Below are 6,530 nucleotides of genomic sequence, written 5' to 3'. Positions count from 1 at the left end.
AACCTTGATCAACAAAATATCTTCGGCAAGCTGCCGAACCGGGGGGGCAGCGGCCGAATGCAGCATATCCCGGAGACTTGGCTCCCCGATACGCATTATGTTTTCCAAGAGAACATGCTAGCAGCTGTTGGCCTCAGCCGAAAGTTTAAGGATGGTAAGCTTCTTCGGCTGGGGCCGAGGCTTTTTAATTATCTCTTTTTCTTCTCTCACTTCGCTTTTTTATGCTGTGCCAACCTAACTGAACTGACCTTTCCCCTTTTCTTTTTCAGAGCGGGACGAGACCAACGTTCGCATTAACTACGCTCGTCTTGGTGTCAACCGAGAACGAGTTGTAACTGATCGGGCCCCGTCTATCACTGAACCGAGGCATAGGGAAGTTCATCTAGACTCTTCCCACTTCCAAATTGAGGCTGTTGCTCTGTATCAGAGGCAGAAGCCTTGGTGGAAGAAGAGAGACCCCTGGTTTCAGCTGCTGGACGAAGAAGCTGAAGCTGCCCGTACAACCGAAGAGGTTGCACGGGTTCTCGAAGCTTGCGAAGGAGGAGAGGGGTCCTCCAGAGCTGCTGAAGAAGAAGCTGCAGCTAGGGCAGCTGAAGAAGACGAGGCTTTGCTGAAGACCTCGGTGAGCTTTCAGACTTAACTTTGTCTTTCTTCTTTTTTTTTTTTTTTTTTTTTTTTTTGTTGTACTCACATTCTTCCTCCCCCCTGTCTGTTACAGTCTGAATAGAGTAATAGACACAGAGAAGGAAAGCCCCTGTTCGTCCCGAAGACCAAATACAAGAAGAGTCTTCAGACTCAGACATGGACGAACAACCTCTTCAGAAAAGGCGCCGAAGAATGGCCATCATCGGCCCTCATGACTTTCAGCGGAGGCCGATGACCATCGGCGTTGAAATAAGGGAACCCGAGGAAGGCAATGGATCGCCGAGGGTTCCCCGGCCACCACCCCAATCACCTAAAAAGACTCCTCCGCCACCTCCTGAGATGGAGGTGGATCAGAAAACTCCCGAATCTAAGGGAGGGGTCCAAGAAGAAGTTCAGGAGGGTGCCGCTGAGCACAAAAATAAGGATGCCGTGATGCCCAGTGCTGAGGGTTTCACGGCAGACATTGCAAGAGAGGTTGAGGCTTTCGTCCTCACCCCTGAAGAAGAAGAGGTCATAGTAATTGACTCTTCTGAGAAGGATGATGCTGAGCCATCCAAAGCTAAAGAAGCTCCATCGTCATCCTTTCCTTCCTTCCAGACTCTGCAATCTGGAGAAATGGGTTTCTCGGCCCCCGAATTCCAATCCCAGATCACATCTGGGACCTCATATGGGGTCAGAACCGAGAAGGTGCTGCAGCCTACTTCGGCGATTTTGCTGGCATGTCCGAAGTAGATAGGGCAAGAATCTGGTCGCTGAAGGCCACTGCTGGGATGGGCGAATCCCGCAGATCATTTCCTGACCCAGCCAGGTCTAACCAACTGCTGATGATGCAGGTGATTTTCCTTGCATTTATTTCCTCTAAAATTCAGCTCTATTTTTATTTATATTTTTTTTTAACTTGTGCTCCTATTTTCAGTTCGTGCACAATCAGACTCTTACTATAGAGCTGATAGATACCCTACAAGATAGGGTAGACGCTGCCGAGCACGACAAGAAGGTAGCTGAAGAGGAATTAAAGCTTGCTAAGCTGAAGCAAGCAGCAGCTGAAGAGAAGCAGCAGAAGGGTGAGGAATATGAGAAAAAAGCTGCTGAAGCCCTCAAAACCTTCTGCGACGCTATGGAGAAGGAAATTTTTCCCCCACTGATGGAAGGGGAAAAATTCCTCCAAGAGCACATGGGAGTGGACGTCCCCAAATTCAAGGCTGCCATTGAGAGCCGAATCCAGGAAGAGGCTGCTGCACAAGCTGAAGTGCAGCAACGGTTAGAAGCTCTTGAAGCCAGCAGAATGGCTGCTGAAGAGCTGCTCCAAGCCAGGGATGTCCAACTCTCAGAGGCTGCTGCTGCTGCTGAAGTTCAAAGAGCTAAACTCCATGAGGCTGAGGATCAACTGATGGCCAAAAAAGTAGAAGTGGCCCAGGCTCAGACAAAGGCTTCCCAAGTTCAGCAGGAGCTGAATGAGCTGAAAGGTTCCTCCTCCAAGCTCGCCGATGAGCTGAAGAAATCCAAGGAAGACTTGGAGGAGACCCAGAAGAAGCTGGCTGATGCTGAAGCTCTACTCAAAGTCCGTGTCTATACCCAGGAAGAATATGAAATGGGTTTCAGAAACGGGTTCAGAGTATGCCGAAGAGTCTGCCTTCATGCTGAGCCGAAGCTGGACTGGTCCAAATGTGCTGAATGGGTCCAGAATCCCGAAGACCCTCATATGAAGTATGCAACTCCAGTCGAAGCTGAAATTCTTAAGGCTGAGGAAGCCGAAGAAGAAGCTGAGAGAATGGAGTTGGAGGCTGAACAGAGGGAAAGGGAGGCTCGGCAGAGTGTAAAGCCTGCTTCTTCTGCTGCTGGGGTTGAGGCCACCATGGGGTTCAACAATGCTGATCAGTCTGATCCTCGGGCTGAAGCATAGGAACTCGGGCAGTCGTCTTCAGAATCTTGCGGTTCATCATGCGCTTAACTTTAGACTTGCCGCTTTCTGAATTTTTTGCCTTGTTTTTTGCTTCAGCTTGCCTTGTCGTACAAAACAGTTTAATTTTTTGCTTCTGTACGTATTTCGGCAGCTGTTATTTTCCGCTTGTGGGCGGCTGCCGATACAGTTTATTTGAACTTGTAGCTCAATTTCTGAGCATAAATTATTAATTTGATGTTCTTTTCTTCAGCTGCTTTGTTTTTGAATGCTTTACTGTTTCTTCAATTCTGCCGAACATAAACTTGCACTGATAGTGCTTCTTGCCCCCCCAGAAATTGAAGTCTGGCTTAAGCTGAATAAACAATTTCTTCACTTCTTTAAAATGGGTATCCGAAACACAGGGCCAACTGAAGGCAATGCTTCGGATAATAGCTTTCTGGGATACAAGGCTTAGTTAAGGCAATATCCCAGAATTGTCCATGGACTCATGACTTTGGAGAACAAATCTTACTGAAGTTGGACTTCAGCTGAAAGACCAGTGTTCTTTAATAGACGCATATCCGAAACACAGGGCCAACTGAAGGCAATGCTTCGGATAATGGCTTTCTGGGATACAAGGCTCAGTTAAGGCAATATCCCAGAATTGTCCATGGACTCATGTCTTTGGAGAACAAGTCTTACTGAAGTTGGACTTCAGCTGAAAGACCAATGTTCTTTAAAAGACGCATATCCGAAACACAGGGCCAACTGAAGGCAATGCTTCGGATAATGGCTTTCTAGGATACAAGGCTCAGTTAAAACAATATCCCAGAATTGTCCATGGACTCATGTCTTTGGAGAACAAGTCTTACTGAAGTTGGACTTCAGCTGAAAGACCAATGTTCTTTAAAAAGACGAGTTTTGTCAGCAATCTGAAACCCAGTTACCCGAAGGCGAAGGTTTCAGACGAGGCTGATTAAACAATTTTCAACTGTTGCTGTTATCCTTGATTTTCTGTCTATCTTTGAAAAATGGATACCCGAAACACAGGGCCAACTTAAGGCAATGTTTCGGATAATGGCTCTCTGGGATACAAGGCTCAGTTAAGGCAATATCCCAGAATTGTCCATGGACTCATGTCTTTGGAGAACAAGTCTTACTGAAGTTGGACTTCAGCTGAAAGACCAATGTTCTTTAAAAAGACGAGTTTTGTCAGCAATCTGAAACCCAGTTACCCGAAGGCGAAGGTTTCAGACGAGGCTGAATACAAAACCCTTAAAGAGTAGATAGAACGAAGAAAACTTTGAAAGGATAAAAAGTTGTAAACATTTATATAAATGGCGGCTCCAAGGCCTTTCATTAATTCAAAATGTACTTACAAAGATTGTTCTGCCCCGAAGGGTTTACACATGATATTTTTTCAGTACATCAGCGTTCCAGTGATTTTTCAACTCAGTTCCATCCAACTGCCGAAGTCGGTATGTCCCTGGCTGAAGCTCATCATAGATTTCAGAAGGTCCTTCCCATGCAGCTGAGAGTTTCCCATGGATTCGACCTTTCTGAACTGCAGCAGCATTCCGAAGGACAAGGTCTCCAATTTTGAGAGGCCTTGCATGGACCCTTCGGTTATAAAATTTGCTGATTCTCTACTTATAAGCGGCCATTCTGTCTCGGGCTGAGTCTTTTACTTCGTCGAGGAAATCGAGAGATTCCCTCATCAGTCGCTCATTCTCAGCCGAGAAGTGGTGCACTCGAAGGCTCTCAGAGCCAATTTCCACTGGAAGGACGGCTTCGGCACCATACACCAGTTCAAAAGGTGAATGGCCCGCTGCCTCTTTTTCAGTTGTCCGAAGGGACCAAAGGGTTCCAGGGAGCTCCTCCAGCCACTTGGACTTTTGATCTTCCACCCTCTTCTTGAGGGCATTTAAGATCTGTTTATTTGCAGCTTCGGCTTGTCCGCTACTTTGCGGGTGGCATACCGCTGAATATGCCAGTTTGATGCCGAACTGATCTGTATACCGCTTCAGCGGTAAGTTATCAAATTGCCTCCCATGATTGAAGACAAATACTCTCGGGATGCCAAAGCGAGTGATGATATTCTGCCAGATAAATTTTCTGACAGTTTGCTCTGTAATGTTCGAGGCTGCTTCGGCCTCGATCCATTTACTGAAGTAGTCAACTCCAACTATCAGCCATTTTTTCTGGTACACAGCCTCTGGAAATGGTCCCAGTATATCCAGTCCCCATTGGGCGAACGGGAGTGGATTAAGGATCGGCTGAAGATCCCTTGCTGGCTGATGGATAACTGGAGCGTACTTTTGACATTTTTCGCATTTCCGAACCAGCTCCTTAGCATCTGCGATCATGGTGGGCCAGTAATATCCAGCCCTCAATGCCTTGTGGGCTAAGGTCCTTCCCCCAATGTGGTTCCCACAGATGCCGAGGTGAATCTCCCGTAGGATATAATCTGCATCTGTTGGTCCCACACATTTCAGCAATGGGGCTGAGAAGGACTTTTTCAGAAGTTCCCCCCTGAAGACAATGAACCTAGAGCTGGTTCTCTTTATCTTGGAGGCCAAAGCTTTATCTTCGGGAGTTTCTCCCCGAAGCTTGAAAGCTAGGATGGGGTCCATCCAACTAGGCTCTGGGTCAGCGCAGCACACTTCAGGTGCTTCGTCGACACTTCTCTCTCGACGCACTTCTACATATACAGATCTGTTCAGCTCGGTAAGAGATGAACTGGCAAGTTTGGAGAGTGCATCGGCTTGAGTATTCTGACCCCTTGGGATCAGCTGAACCTCAAAAGTTTTCAGCTCTGCAATGACTGACTTGATCTTGGCAAGATAAGCTATCATGGAGGGCTCTTTGGCCTCGTAGCTGCCACTGATCTGATATGCAACTAGCTGAGAGTCTGTTTTTAGGCAGACATGATCGGCTTCCACGGAGATGCACAATTCTAGGCCGGCGATTGCTGCCTCATACTCAGCCTCATTGTTCGAGGCCTTAAAAGAAAACTTTAGTGCATACTCAAAGGATTTGCCTTCGGGAGAAGTTATCACTACTCCTGCCCCCGAACCGCTTTCGGTGGAAGATCCATCCGTAAACACGGTCCAGACTTTCTTTTCACTGTCTAGCGCTTCTTGGTATGAGCATTCGGCCAAGAAATCCGCTAGAGCCTGTGCCTTAATGGCAGCCCTCGGACGGTAGCTGATGCTGAATTCGGTGAGCTCAAAAGCCCACTTGGCTAGCCTACCAGATTTTTCAACCTTGCCGAGAACTTTTTCCAACGGCTGATCAGTTAAGACCACTATCTAATGGCAATCAAAATAGGGCCTCAGCTTCCGAGCAGCTACTACTACCGCGAAAGCGACTTTCTCGAGTAAAGGATAGCGAGTCTCGGCATCCGTCAGTGTATGACTGACGAAGTAGATCGGTTGCTGACTTTTACTTTCTTCCTTCAGCAATACTACGCTGATGGTGGTTGGGCTAACGGCCACATATAGGTACAAAGTTTCTCCTTCAGCTGGGCTAGCCAGCGTTGGGAGTTGAGCCAGATGCTCCCGAAGCTGTTTAAAGGCGTCTTTTTGCTCTTCCTCCCAAACGAGCTCTTTTGTTTTCGGGAGTTTCAGGGCTTTGAAGAAAGGTAACCCCTTATCCGAAGCTCTGGAAATGAACCTCGAGAGGGCTGCCATTCTTCCGGTGAGCCGCTGAACATCCCGCTTCGTTTTCGGCTCAGGAAGGTCGAGCGCCGCTTTGACTTTAGAGGGATTGGCATCAATCCCCCTTTTGCTGACTATGAACCCAAGGAATTTCCCTGACTTCACGCCGAAGACACACTTCTTCGGATTCAGCTTCATTTGATGCTTTCTCAAGGTGGCGAAAGTTTCAGCCAGGTCCTTTACATGGTCCTCAGGTTTTTTGCTTTTGACGATCGAATCGTCAACATAGACTTCCATGTTTCGGCCCTTTTGATCAGCAAAAACTTGATCCACCAGCCTTTGAT

This window comes from Chenopodium quinoa, unplaced genomic scaffold (genome assembly GCF_001683475.1).
Source record: "Chenopodium quinoa cultivar QQ74 unplaced genomic scaffold, ASM168347v1, whole genome shotgun sequence".
Classification (NCBI taxonomy): domain Eukaryota; kingdom Viridiplantae; phylum Streptophyta; class Magnoliopsida; order Caryophyllales; family Amaranthaceae; genus Chenopodium; species Chenopodium quinoa.
This window is presented reverse-complemented; position numbering follows the sequence as displayed.